Source organism: Lactuca virosa, chromosome 7 (genome assembly GCF_052849685.1).
Source record: "Lactuca virosa cultivar CGN04683 chromosome 7, Lactuca_virosa_CGN04683_v6, whole genome shotgun sequence".
NCBI lineage: Eukaryota > Viridiplantae > Streptophyta > Magnoliopsida > Asterales > Asteraceae > Lactuca > Lactuca virosa.
In genome coordinates this window covers 56,007,075-56,023,342 of record NC_136432.1, presented here as the reverse complement: position 1 = coordinate 56,023,342, position 16,268 = coordinate 56,007,075, and positions in this window count along the sequence as shown.

Genomic DNA, 16,268 nt, shown 5'->3' with positions numbered 1-16,268 from the left:
TGTCTTGGCGTTGTTGGACGCCGGTTTTGATTATAAGGTTTTCGTCACCCTAGACTGAGTTAGTCTATCTGTAGCGAACAGCTCAGGTGTGGGGTGTCATCCCCGTATAGATCTATACACAAATCCCCGTTCTCCCTCCAAGAGACTCTGGTTATAACTATAGGCTACGATCGTACACTTAATAGGTGCCAACCGACAAAAATCACTAGATCCTTAATCGAATTTACGCGAAGAAAAGTATAGACTCATTCCAGGCCCAATGAACCATGTAAGTGAACAACTAAGGCATCGCTAAACATGTAAATCATTTCAAGGCCCAATTGGAATGAGATTATATAACATGGGCCCGAAATATATATGAAAGGACAACTAAGGCCCATTTCACATGTAAGGTATTTACAGGTCCAAATAGCACACAAATAGTATCCAAGGTCCGTCACACATGTTAATGGATCAATGAGGCCCAATAAACATATAAAAAGTATACATGACCTATCAAACATATAAATGGGCCACTAAGGCCCAATAACCTATAAAATGATCAAATTAATCCGTTTGTTAGTTTATCGTTGGTTTTGGTTCAAGTATTCACTAAAATAGCATAAAAGCCCACTTTTTGTAAAAATGACGTTCTTGGCCCAATAAGCGAAAAATTTACAATTAAGGCCCAATTTTTGTAAGAATAACACTGTAGTCTCCATTTTGTTCAAAACTTGTGTTGATGACTAGTTTGTGGTAAAACTAACATTTTAAACCCATTTTTGTCAAAAATATCATTTTTGGCTTGATTTTTGTGAAAACACACATTTTTCTGGTTTTGGGCTTTTCTGACCTAGTTGTTGGAAAATTCGTAGAAAAATCACCGTAAGTCGAAATATGGATCTGTAAATTCTGAAAGTTTGGAAATTTTGTTTACTCTGTTCACAATTTTTCTCAAAATTTTTAATGGTTTCTAACAAGTGTGAAATTTCTCACCTTCACAGGCTGGTCCGAAATTATTTCAAATCTGATAGGCCGTTTTGTAAAATTCGCCAAAAATTGTAGAAAAAATTGTATGAAAACGTGAGAGTAGTCATTTTAAAGGTATAAAGCTGAGGTTTTTGAATGTAAAACAGTTTTGAAAAATATTATCATTTAGGTTGTCAAAACAGTTCGAGATTGGACCAAAACTTTTCTGTGAAGGGCTGATTTTTGAGTTTAGTTTATAGATCTTGGAACACAACACTCATTTTTACTATTTTAAGTGTATAAATCCCAGATCTACTAGTTTACATGTATTATATGTGATAACACATACTTTTCTCAAGGTTTTCATGTAGATCCAAGGGATAAACTTAATATTCTTAACATATTTTTAGATTTATGAAGTAAATAACACATAACCACCAAATAAATCATGAAAAACACACATATTCATGCATACACACATAGATATACACAACACAACTTGTATTCTCCCCCAAAACAAAGTAAAAATCGAAAATAGGGGGTATGAACTCACCTTGGGGTGATGGATCGGTTTTGGTGAAGAAGTGGAAGAAGATTTTTGATCCTAGCAAGCTTTCTTGAGTAGATCTTGAACTTAGATGGTTCTAAGAACATCATCCACAAATATATGGATGTAAGAGGAGATGTTTGAAGAGATCAAGAAGTTAAATCATAGATCTAAGCAAAAACTTACCAAAGATGATGATCTAGGTGAAGATCCTCTTGAAACTACACACCAAACTCGAAAATTTAGAGGAAGGAGGATGAGTTCTTGAGAGAAATGTGTGTGGAAATGAAAATGTGAGATGTATTTGTGTGTGTGTTTGGTCGTGAATAAGAAAGGGGAGGAGGAGAGATGGTTTGACTTTTATGGATGATGTGATACACTCCTAGATACATGGTGGTTAAAAATGAGGTGGCAAGCTCATGATCCACCCTCATTTTTTTTTATAATTCGATTTGGGCCAATAGACCCATTAGGGATAAAATGAATCATGTTAGGTCTAAAATAGTCGAATTGAAGGCTTATTGGCCCATTAGGCCCAATAAGAAAATCCTAGTCCATAATAAACTTGAATCGGGATTTTTAGGGTTTTCCACTCATAATTGACTATTTGAAGTACTTTGTATAGAGTTTTGAACTTCACTAGTGAATCTTGATGGAATTTGTTGTCATTGAATGAGCATCATACATATTATCCAGTTAAGGTTACAAGGATTATCATAGTTAATGTTTACATGAGGACATGATTTCCTAGCTAAATTGGCAGTTGTGACAATCCTCTTCTTCCTGATTGTTCTAGAACAAGATGCCTCCTCGAAGAAGACCCATCAGAAGGAACAACGACACTCCGCCACCGCCACCTCCTCAGTTTGATCCTGTTATGTTCCAAGCAACAGTTATAGCCGTCGTAACTGCAGCAATGGCGTAAGTGAACTCTGGTAGATCCGGAAGTGCTACTCATTCCCAGAACCACGGTGATCAGGGACATCAAAAGGAGTGTTCCTATAAAGACTTCATGAACGCAAAACCCAAATCCTTCGATGGAAACGGAGGTGTTATTGCTTTGACACGATGGTTCGAGAAGATCAAATCCATCTTCGAAATTTGCGCCTGTTCCGAAGTAAACAAGGTTAAGTTTGCCGCTTGCACCTTTACCGACCGAGCACTAACCTGGTGGAATGGCCGAGTCAAATCCCTCACCCTGCCGATCGCCAATGCCATGGGTTGGGAAAGCTTGAAAGAACTCATGCTGGCTGAGTACTGCCCAAGGAGCGAAATGCAGAAGTTAGAACATGAGCTTTGGACCCTGAAGATGAAGTGTTCCAACATCGCTGCCTACACCGCTAGATTCTGTGATCTGGCTCTCCTCTGTCCGGGAATGGTCACCCCGAAAAGCAAGAAGATTGAGAGGTACATCTGGGGACTGACGGCCCTAACCAAAGGAAATGTTTTGGCTTCTAGGCCCACTACATTTGATAGCGCCAAGTGTCTGACACAGACCCTGATAGATCATGGGGTCGATCCTGATGAGGTGACAGCCGCTCCCAAACCACAACAGGAGAGTGGAGAGAAGAAGAAGTTCTGGAACAAACGCAAGGGGAAGTCTTCGCAGGAGTCCTCCAAGAAACAACAAACAATGGCAGTTCATGCTGCTACTACTCCTGCTGCTACTCCAGCTGCTGTTCCAACCACTCAAGCTCCTACCAGTGGTTATGCTGGAAACCTACCTCTATGCAACAAGTGTAACTTTTATCATCACGGACCCTGCCGTGAATTGAAATGCAACAGCTGTGGAAAGAAGGGACACACGGCTCGATACTGCAAGACACCCGTTCAACCAACCAACCAGGCTCCTGGGGCAGGCGGTGGTCAAGCCTGCTATGGATGTGGAGAGGTTGGACACTTCAAAAGAGATTGTCCCAAAGAATCAACAACGGGCAACACCGGGAGGGTACTGGCTATGGGCCAGGAGGAAGCGGTCGCTGATCCTACCGTTATTACGGGTACGTTCCTCCTTGACAAGTCTTATGCATGCATTCTTTTCGATTCTGGTGCGGAGAGGAGTTTTGTTAGTTATGCATTCAAACATCTTGTCAAATGTAAACCCTAACCTTTAACTGAAACAATTATCGTCGAGATGGCTAACGGAAAGAAAGAAAGCACTAACGACATATTCATAGGCTGCACTCTTATCTTAGACGACCATTCTTTTCCCATTGATGTTATGCCAGTTTCCATAAAAAGCTTCGATGTCATAATCGGCATGGATTGGTTGAGCCCCAATCGTGCTGATATCCTTTGCTACGAGAAAGCCATCCGTCTCAAATTTCCCTCCGGCGAAGCCTTCACTATTTTTGATGATAAAATCAGTTCGAACCTTCGTATCATTTCATGCATCAAAGCTCAGAAGTATCTGTGGAAGGAGTGCCATGCATTCCTAGCTCATGTTGTTGATGAAACGTAAAAAGTTAAAGACCTCGAGAGCATCCCCGAAGTCTGCAACTTTCCTGATGTTTTCCCCGAAGATCTCCCAAGAATTCCTCCCGAGCGCCAAGTTGAGTTTCGTATCGACTTAATCCCCGGAGCTACTCCTGTAGCTAAATCTCCTACCGTCTAGCGCCGGCAGAAATGCAAGAGTTATCCAGCCAGCTTAATGAGCTGATCAGCAAGGGATTCATAAGACCGAGTTTCTCACCTTGGGGAGCCCCGATCTTATTCGTGAAGAAGAAAGATGGATCCTTCAGGATGTGCATTGACTACCGAGAGCTGAACAAGCTTACCATCAAGAACCGTTACCCCTTACCCAGAATCGACGACCTCTTCGACCAACTTCAGGGAGCCAGTTATTTCCCCAAGATAGACCTTAGATCAGGGTACCATTAGTTACAAGTTCATGAGAATGATGTTCCGAAAACAACATTCCGAACTCGTTACGAACACTACGAGTTCGTAGTAATGCCCTTCGGTCTAACCAACGCACCGGCAGTATTCATGGACCTGATGAATCGGGTGTGCCGCCCTTTCCTAGACAAGTTCGTGATCGTGTTCATTGACGATATACTTGTCTATTCGCGGAGCGAAGATGAACATAAACAACACTTGAGACTAGTGCTAGAAACATTAAGGGCGGAGAAGCTATATGCAAAATTCTCAAAGTGTGAATTATGGATCAGGAAGGTAATTTTCCTTGTTCACGTGGTTAGCGAGGAAGGCATACACGTGGACCCTTCCAAGATCAATGCAATTGAGAATTGGTCAGCACCGAAGACACCCACATAAATCCGCCAATTCTTGGGTCTTGCTGGCTATTATCGTAGACTTATCCAAAACTTCTCAAAAATCGCTAAGCCTTTAACCACCCTGACACAAAAAGGTGTAACCTTTAGTTGGGGAGAAAAGCAAGACACTGCGTTTGAAACCTTGAAGCAGGCCCTATACAGCGCACCTATCTTGTCCCTACCCGAAGGGACGGAAGACTTCGTAGTCTACTGTGATGCATCCAATCAGGGCCTAGGCTGTGTGCTCATGCAGCGAGGAAAGGTTATCGCCTATGCCTCGAGGCAGTTGAAAACACACGAAGTCAATTACATAACTCACGATCTAGAGTTGGGAGCAGTGGTCTTCGCGTTAAAGATTTGGAGACATTATCTCTATGGAACCAAATGCACTGTATTCACCGACCATAAAAGCCTACAACATATCTTTTATCAGAAAGAGTTAAACATGAGACAACGACGATGGGTAGAGCTACTCAGTGATTACGAGTGCGAAATACGCTACCATCCCGATAAGTCCAATGTGGTAGCAGATGCCCTCAGCCGAAAGGAGTATTCAGGTCGTAGGGTGAAGGCATTGACTATGACCATCCATTCCCGATTATCGACACAAATCCGAGAGGCTCAGCTGGAAGCCTTAAAACCAGAGAACATGTCGGATGAAGCCTTGCGGGGAATGGAAAAGAATTTAGAGGTCAAGGGGGACGGAGTTTACTATTTTATGAATCGGATATGGACCCCGAAGTGCGGTGGTTACAGAGAAGTTGTCATGAACGAAGCTCACAAGATTAGATACTCCGTTCACCTAGGTTCAGATAAAATGTATCTGGATCTCAAACAACTCTATTGGTGGCCAAACATGAAAGCAGAAATTGCTACCTTCGTGGGTAAGTGCTTGACTTGCGCCAAGGTGAAGGTGGAATACCAAAAGCCCTCTGGTTTACTTTAGCAGCCAGAAATACCTGAGTGGAAGTGGGAAAGGATTACAATGGATTTTATTACTAAGTTACCCAGATCTCCGAGTGGGCATGACGCCATCTGGGTAATTATCGATCGATTAACTAAATCCGCCCATTTCCTGCCAATCAAAGAAAACTTCAAAATGGAGAGACTCACACGAATATACCTTCGAGAAATAGTTCGCCTTCATGGGGTACCTGTATCCATTATCTCCGATCAAGATAACAGGTTTACCTCGAGATTCTGGCAATCACTACAGAAGGCTCTCAGAACTCAGCTGGATATGAGCACGGCTTATCATCCACAGACAGACGGACAGAGTGAGAGAACAATCCAGACATTGGAAGATATGTTGAGAGCCTGCGTCATCGACTTCGGCACATCGTGGGACACTAATCTACCCTTAGTCGAATTTTCCTACAACAATAGTTACCATACCAGCATTAAAGCTGCGCCGTTTGAAGCTCTCTATGGCCATAAGTGCAGATCCTCTCTGTGCTGGGCTGAAGTGGGTGACACGCAGCTAGTCAAGGGTTAAGTTCCCGACAGCACTCTCACGGGTCCTAAAATCATCCGAGAGACGACTGAAAAGATCGTGCAAATCCGAGAACGACTAAAAACATCACGAGATAGACAAAAGAGCTACGCCGATAAGAGACGAAAACCCTTGGAATTCCAGGTTGGTGACCGTGTTCTTTTGAAGGTCTCACCCTGGAAAGGCATGATACGCTTCGGAAAGCGTGGAAAGCTAAATCCAAGATACATTGGACCATTCAAGATCCTCGCTAGGATCGGTCCTGTAGCATACAAACTCCAGTTACCTCGAGAACTTAGCAACGTACATCCCGTCTTTCACGTTTCGAACCTAAAGAAGTGTCTGTCCGATGAGACACTTGTGATTCCCCTCGATGAGATCGAACTAGACAAGAGCTTGCACTTCGTGGCAGAACCAGTTGAAATCATGGACCGAGAAGTCAAACGAACGAAACAAAGTCGCATCCCGATAGTGAAGGTTTGCTGGAATGCCAAGCGAGGACCTGAATTCACTTGGGAGCGTGAGGATTCAATGAAACAGAAGTACCCTCATCTTTTTCCAACTCCATGATTTGTATCTCTATTCTTGAATTTCGAGACGAAATTCCCTCTAACGGGGGGATGATGTGACAACCCGAAACTCCTATCTTGTACCTCTATTCAATTCTGTCAATGTTAAACTCGTTTCTGTTGTCTTTTAGCACTGTTTAAGGGTTCGTTTAAGTGTTCTAAGCTTGAGTACAACCAAGGTTGAGATTAGAGGTGAGTTATCAAGTCGTAAAAGTAGCAAATTGGGCCATACACTCCTTTAGGAGGAGTGTACGGCCGTACACATGGGTGTACGGCCGTACACCCCCTCATGGCAGCACACTCATCCCTATATATATATGGGTAGACCTCCTTCTTTCATTCCTTTCTTCTCTTGGCTGCACACTACTCCCTTCTCTCAAGCTTCATCAACCGTGAACCCTTCCAAGGCTTAAAAAACGTGAGTTTTCCATCATCCAACTTATTATACTTGAAGGACTTCTTGATTCAAGCCTTAGTTCATCAAATTCCATCATGTTCATCACCCTTTGAAGGAGTACGGCCGCACACCCCTTTGTATGGCCTCACACACACCTTAAGGCCGCAAACCCACTTTGATGAACATTTTGGGCTTCAAAGTTGCATTACAACCAAGCATGGGACCTAGAACACTCCTTGGATGCCAGTTAGAACCTTGGAAACGCCTCAAAAGCACATCTCATCATGAGTGTACGGCCGTACACTCATGGGCCGCACACTCATGGCCGTACACGCCTTTAGGGTGGCCGTACACCTCCCTCACTCAATCATATGTGATTTTAGCACTTAGTCCAAGTGTTTCCAAGTCCTTAGGGTGGTTTTCTATCATGTCTAGTCGTGAAATACCCTAATTTGAATCATATATGTGTTATTACATGATAATTAGGATCCAATTGTGTTCGAGGCTTCATTTGACACTCATCATCTCTTATCGATCCTTCATACAAATCACTCACTCGAGGTGAGTTCATACCCCTACGCTTTTACGATTTTTAAACGTTTTTAGGGGGGGAATACAAGCCAAACACAAATGCTTTTGTGAACTAATACAAAAGAACTTTTAACAAAACTCATGCAATTGATTCAAACAACGATTTTCATATATTTAGATATCTTATCCCTTTTGTACTATGTTGAGCATAAGGGACGTTTTCAACTTACCAGCAAAATTGCATAGTTTTTCAGATTCGACATTCACATTATATACATGTAAACTATAATAGGTATAGTTTGGGATTTTCAAATCATAACTTTTATGAATTCAGAGTTAATCACCACTAAACATATAAACTATGGCAGATTTAGTTTATGGTATTCCTGACTACAAGGGCATGGAATTTAATAATTATTTAAGTATAATTATTACCGTATACTGCATCCAACGGATTCTAATACAAGAAAACACTTTAGAATTACATGTGAACTAGATTGTACAACATTGTGAGACTCTACTTCGAAACTGTACCCTTAGGGTACTGAATTAAATCCTATCCTAGTATAACCAGAGTCTCCTGGAGGGAGAGCGTGAGATTTATGAATAGATCTATTCGGGATTGACAATCCTATCCTAGTTTAAGGCTACTTTTCATTATGTAAGAAAATATTGGATTTTCTTGGAAACATACAACCTTTCTACAAATTTATGAATATGATTTTTGCTACATAACCTCGCTTATGAACTCACCAGCTTTATGCAGATACTTTTTCAAAACTGCTTGTATTATCAGGAAATCAATAGACAGGTACCTCCTGGGATTTTGAGAAGTTGGAGCAACTAAAGTCAAGTCTTTAAACTTTACTTCCATTTTTGATGTATTTAAACAAGGCTTAAACAGATGTAAACCTTTTCGTATATGTATTCAATGTAATGGTTGTGTTTACTATGATTGCTATGATACAATGGTTGTGATACTACACATGACGTCATCCATCCCCGAACGTTTCCGCCGTTCCGGTTTGGGGGTGTGACACATAGTCATGAAATGCAACAATGGCCAGCATCACCCTAATAGATTTTATCTTCGTAACCGGTGAGAAGGTCTCATCATAGTCAACTCTTGGAGTTTGAGTAAAGCCCTTCGCAACCAATCGCGCTTTATAAGTGTGTACCTTCCCATCCATGTCGGTCTTCTTCTTGAATAGCCATTTGCACGCGACCGTCTTACGACCTGGCACATTGTCAACCAAATCCCAGACTTGGTTGTCATACATGGACTGAATCTCGCTGTCCATAGCCTCTTTCCATTTCGCAGACTCCGGGCCTGCCATGGCTTCCTTGTAGCTGTTAGGTTCGTCCAAATTTACTAGTGTAGTATCACTAATAAACGTATCCCCTTTAGTAGTAATATGGAAACCATAAAACTGGGGTGGAACACTAACCCTTTCGGAATGTATAAGAGGTAATGACTCATCAATCGGTTCAACTGGAGTTTCCACCTCAAGTTGAGTGCCAGTGTTAGAGGTTCCCTCATCGTTCGATTCTTGAAGCTCTTCAAGATCGATTTGCCTCCCACTGTCCCCTTGGCTTATAAGTTCTCGCTCTCGGAAAACCCCTCTCCTCGCAACGAAGACAACATTGTCACTTGGTCTATAGAAGAGATATCCAAAGGACTTCTGTGGGTAGCCGATGAAAATACATCGCTTACTACGAGGTTCGAGCTTGTCGTGAGTCTATCGTCTTACGAAAGCCTCGCAACCTCAAACCTTGATATGTGCCAACGAGGGAGATTTACCTGTCCACATCTCGTGAGGTGTTTTGGTAACCTTCTTCGTAGAGACTAAGTTAAGGATATGGGCGGCAGTCTCTAAGGCATACCCCCAGAATGATATAGGTAGTGAAGCACGACTCATCATGGAACGAACCATTTCTAGCAAGGTTCGATTATGCCTCTCAGCTACACCATTCAACTGCGGTGTCATGGGTGGTGTCAATTACGAAACAATTCCACATTCCTTGAGGTAGTCGTGGAATTCAAGACTAAGGTACTCTCCACCTCGATCAGATCGAAGCATCTTGATTTTCCTGCCCAACTGATTCTCCACTTCTTGTTTAAACTCTTTGAACTTTTCAAAGGTTTCTGACTTGTGTTTGATTAAGTAGATATAGCCATATCTGCTATAATCATCAGTGAAAGTGACATAGAAGCGGCTCATATCCCTTGTGGTGGATCTAAAGGGCCCACATACATCTGTATGTATGAGATCCAATAAACCCTCACCCCTTTCACAAGTACCAGTGAAGGGTGATTTGGTCATCTTTCCAAGTAAATAAGAACCGCACACGTCATCGTCCCTAAGGTCGAATGACTCCAACACTCCATCCTTTTGGAGTTGGGCTATGCGTTTCTTGTTGACATGTCCAAGACGACAATGCCGGAAGCATGCTTTATCCAAATCATTGGAAGAATCGATATGCAATACATCCTTTCCTAAATTGTCTACAACCATCACAGTTTCATATATTCCATTACAAGGCAATGCTTCAAAATAGAAAACACCAGTAAGATAAGCATTAATAGAACCCTTTTCATTATCAAATGAATATCTAAATCCTTTCTATACAAACCATGAAAAGAAATGATGTTTCTAGCCATTTCTGGCGAATAGCAACAATTATTCAACTCTAGTCCTAACCCACTACTAGGCACTAAAGAGTAAACTCCAATCTTGGTGACAGGCGACAATCTTCTGTTTCCCATGATCAGGTTTATCTTCCCATGCTCCACATCCCTATTTCTTCTTATGCCCTGCAAATCAGAACAAATGTGAAAACCACATCCTGTATCAAGAACCCAAGAAATAGCATGCGATGATTCGTTAGATTGAATAGTATAAATACCTGCGTAGGACGGTTTTATCTTTCCATCCTTGATGTCTTGCAGATACTTCGGGCAGCTTCGTTTCCAGTGCCCTTGGTCATGGCAGTGATAGCACTCTACATCCTTTGGGTTGCAGGAGGTTGTAGTGGTACCAGCTTTGGTTCCACTAGAAGAGGTGCCATCGTGAGACTTTCCCTTATGGTGGCTCTTTGAAGGAGCCTTCTTCTTCTTACCCTTTCCTTGCCCAATAGCCAAGACTGGGGCAGCAGTAGGAGTAGGAGTTGGTGCAACAGATTTGTCCTTGAGGTTGCTCTCAGCAGTCCTCAACAAGCCTTGAAGCTTGCTCAAGTTGACCTCCTATTTGTTCATGTGGTAGGTCATGCGAAACGGGTTGAAGCAGGATGGCAGTGAGTGAAGAATAATATATATCGCTAGCTCTTCATCGAAGTTAACATTTAACTTTAGCAGGCGGTCGACATATCTCTGCATTTTCTACAGATGAGCAGTGACAAACTCTCCGTCTCTCATCTTGGTTGTGAACATCCAAGTGATGATCTCGTATCTTTCCTGCCTGGCACTTTGGTGGTACCTGTCCAGTAAAACCTGGTGCATCTCATAGGGATAGTAGTCCTCGTAGGACTTTTGGAGTTCTGCAGTCATAGTAGCGAGCATGATGCAATGGACTTTCGTAGCATCTCGCTCGTGGGCCTCAAAGGCAACAATCTCCTATGGAGTAGCAGTGTTGACATTCACCTCCTTCAGTTCCTTGGCGAGGACAGATTCTTTGTCCTTGTAGCGGGTGACCATTCGAATGTTTTGGATCCAATCATTGAAATTGGTCCCATCGAAAATCACCCTCCCACACAAATTCATGAGTGAGAATGAGCCTAAAGAGGTTGAGCCTGAAGCGTTGTTGTTGTTCGAGTTAGACATCTGAAAAGAAAAGAGACAAAGTTTGATTAAATAAGAATCCCCAATTAAACACCCAAATGAGAAATTAGGGCTAGGATCCAACAACATTATTTGCAATTTAGAAGAGGAATGTCGTAATCTGAACAACAAATAATTTGAAGGTAAGTGAATAACGATTCACTAATTTCCACCATGAAAAACGAAAAAGGAATTAAGTTTTAAATGTATTGAAAACTCCTAGATCTTTTGATATTCATTGAACTTTTCAATGGCATGTTTAAATCTCGACATGCCCTTCAAGTTTGTGACTGAGATACCGAGGATCACATACAAGGTGTGAATAACCATGCGAATGTACTTGGTGCCCTCGATGTTATAGTCACCTAATCAATGTGCCGGTTAGCCACACTCGCTCCATTAATCTATGACAAACAACGAGTCACCCTTCGTGTGACAACCCGATTTTTTTTATTCTCGTTAAGTCAACTTTGGTCAAACATAATCCTTCCATGGTCTTAAATTAGATGGTTTATTGGGTTATAAGTGTTGAAGCCTAGTTAACTAAGAGTATTAAGGTTTGGAAGAGAAAAGCTTTAAAGAACCGAGAACCTTCACATGGCCGCAAACTCCTCGCAGCCGTAAACCTCGCAGCTGTGAACACTGAGCCGTAAACCACTTCGGACCATGAACCCTCGGTTCACGGCCGTAAACGAGGCTTCAACTGTGAACCTCGGACCGTGAACTCCTCGGCCGCAATCACTTCTCTATATAGATAGATTTACTTCATTTATTCTTCATTTCTCACATCTTCCAACCAAGAACTTCCATTCTCTCTCAAGCATCATCAAGTATATCCTGCTTGATCTTCAAAAGCGTAAGTTATTCTTCCATATTAACTTGATATCCTTCTTAATCAAGTGAAACCATTTGATTTCATCTGTGAATTCATCTTTTGGGTTTAGATCTTCAAATCACCATCTTATTCACCAAGAACACCAAGAACACACACTTGTTCTTGGGCCGTGAACACCCTAAAAGCTTCCAAATTGTAAGTAGCTCTTTCATATACTTGTTGTCCATTAGAAGCTCTTGATTTCCACCCATGAAACAACCACTTTGTGCAAGATCTTCAAGATCTTCAAGACCTTGAAGGGTTTATGGCCGTAAACCCTTCAAAGGATCTTGGGCCGTAAACCCTCCCATGGCCGTGAACTCATAGATCTTGGCCGTGAACTCCTTGTGATCAATCACATGTGATTCTAACACTCCATTGAGAGTGTTTCCTAGTTCCTAAGGTTGTTTCCCTTCATGATTAGTTGTTTTAAACACTAATTATATACATATATGTATCAATATATGTCATTTAGGACTCGTTTGTGCCTCGGTACTTCACTCGTGTAACTTCTCATCCTTACTCGAATCTTCAATTGAATCACCCACATAAGGTGAGTTCCTACCCCTATAATCAATCTGTTAAATGTTTTTAAATGCTTTTAAGGGAGCAAAGTTATGTTTGCTGCCTGCACCTTCTCCGATAGAGCCTTAACATGGTGGAATAGCCATGTTAAGTCACTGACCCTATCAGTGGCTAACTCAATAGTTTGGGAGAACCTAAAAGAGATGATGTTGGAAGAATACTGCCGAAGAGGCGAAGTTCAAAAGCTGGAACAAGAACTATGGGAGCACACCATGGTCGGCTCAGACATAGTGACCTACACTGACACGTTTAGCGACCTGACAACACTATGCCCCGGGATGGTTACCCCGGAGAGTAAGAAGATAGAAAGGTACATCTGGGGTTTATCTACCCCGATTCAAGGGGATGTACTGTGATAACCCGGGAAATTTTTTGTTTTAAAAGCTTAGTCAGTCAACTCAACTGAGTGTCAGACTCATTAGTGATGAGTTCTAGCCTGGTTAAAGGTCATTCTAAGGAGTTTTAAGCCTAATACACTCAAGGAATGAGTGTTAGGAAGTACCTGCTAGAACCACAGTATAACATGCAAGCCTTAAAGTCCATCAAGAGGAGTTTACGGCCAAGTTACCAAGAGTTTACGGCCGTAAACTCAAGGGGGCCATAAACTCACCTCTACATATATAAAACTTGGCCATTTTTCTCATTCTTTCTTTCCTTGGCCGATTTTCTTCAAATCCTCTCAAGTATCATCCAACTTTTCATCCTAGATCTTCATTTATGTAAGTATTCTATCCTTTGATTAGTTGATACACCTTTTTAACTAGCTTCATCCATTGATTTCATCCATAGAAATAATCTTTTCTTAGATCTTCAAGAAACACCAAGAACACCAAGAACACACTAGTGTTCTTGGCCAAAATCAACCATTTCAAGCCTCTATATCGTAAGTACTCTTCCCTACACTTGATATCTAGTTAGGAATCATGCTTAGAGCCTTGAAAACATCAAAAACACAAGAACAAAAGGAGTTTACGGCCAAGCCATCTCCCATGGCCGTAAACCCCTTTAAGGGTGCCATTTTGGCCATAAACCCTCCTAGATGCAAAGCTTGTGACCTAGAACCCCGTCCTTGATGGAAATAGGACCTTAAACTACTCTCAAATGCATAATGACCATGAGTTTACGGCTGTAAACTCCTTTGGGCCGTAAACTCATCAAAAGCCTCCATTGAGTTGGTCTTTCTCATCCTTGTGTAGAGAAAAAGTCCCTCAAGCTTCCCTAGCCTTCAAACATACACTTATGCATGTTTGACCATGAGTTTACGGCCGTAAACTCCCTTTGGCCGTAAACCCATGGTAGTAAACTCATGATATTGCCATTCCACTCTCCTTTGATGAATCACATATGATTCCAACACTTGGTCAAAGTGTTTCCTAGTCCCGGAAGGTGTTTCCTTTCATATAGTTGCTTATAAACACTATATTCATGCCAATATATGTCATTTAGGACTTGTTGTGTCTCGGGACTTCATTCGTGGAACTTCTCATCCTTACACGCGTATTCGTTGAATCACCCACATCAGGTGAGTTCATACCCCGTAATGAATCTTTTAATTGTTTTAAATGCTTTTAAGGGGGGGAATACGAGTTGAACACAATGATAATTGTGTAATTGTTTGTTATAAACATCTTTCAAAATGTTGCTTATGTCTTTTATAAGTGATCAAAACATTTCAAAAACTCTTTTAAAGTTATGTTACTTTATAGTTAATCAAACTCCGTTTTTAAAGTACAAGCATAACTTAGTAGTAAAATGAGTCTTTTCAATAACAGTTCAAGTAAAAACATTAGTAAACTATAATAATAGGTATAGTTTAGGAAGATACTATTCATTACTTGTAGTACAATGAAGCATACAAAGAGTCAGTTCATACATGAGTCAAACATACTATGATGAGAAACAAACAGAACATACATACATACTAGACAAAGAGAACATACAATACAGCTAGTACATACATTACATATACAAGTATACAATAACATAAATGTGACCCATAGTTCGGGGCATGGCATCACCTGTCATGGCTCGATTTGTAGCCAAAATCTCCTAGAGGGAGAGCGTGAATTTGGGTATAAACATATACTGGATTGACTATCCTACACCTTGCTGTTCGCTACAGTGGGATTTGCAAGTCTACGGGTGCCAAATGTCATTTCTTCCGACGTCTTTCATCGTTGTGTTATCAGTCGATAGTATGGTGCAATCATATCACATTATACCTTACATAACAATTGATTTAAGGTAGAAAGTACAACAATATTTACTATAATACAACACTATAGTACTTTATTATTTCCCCATTTCATTCACATTGTGATCTTCTCATAATAAACAGTAATGTAAAAACTATATTTTTGGTTAATGATAGTCTCACTTGGGAAAATACACAACTCATGCAAGAAACAAACACACATAACATTAGATGCCTTGGTAGAAGGCTACGTTTAGTAAGAGAGGACCATAATGATAACCTTATGATTCCTTAATGTATACATCAAATGATATATATATATCAATTAGGATCCGACAGGTAATAGGATGTGTGCTATCCGCTTCACTTCCTGTTCCTTGTTTGGTTGTGGGCTTGGAACGAATTCACCCAGTCTATTTTCTATTCGATTCTAGATATATATATATATATATATACTCAGTATACAATAAGTCATCTTAAAAAGGTACCAAGTATGGGTCGAGTCATAGGACACAGAGTCAATGCACAGTTTTCTAGTACAAAACATACTTTGCAAATCAGAACTTTTGGTATACAACACTAGAAACTTACCAGTTAAGGGTTTAATCCATTTTATTAAACCAGTATAAACTTAAAGGATCTTAGGTGATTAACTCTATAATACCTAAGTTTATACATCATGGTTATATATCATTAATACCCAATAGGTAGTTGGATGTGTGCTTTCCGCCTTACTTCCTGTTCCTTGTTTGGTTGTGGGCTTAGGGCAGATTCACCCAATTAACTTTCTATTCGATATTAGATCATATATAGCCAGTATAAACTAAGTGATTATAGAAGTAATCACTGTGGTCACCATTTTATTATAAGAAATAAGGGTTTTCTTAAAGAATATTTTCATTAAATATAAAGGAACCATTACAATTAACTCCATGAGTAACAAGTGAATACACCAGGGTTTTAATACCACAATGATCAAACAACCAATGGAATGTGTGCTTTCTGCCTTATGGCAGATGCGCACAATCGATTATTTGTT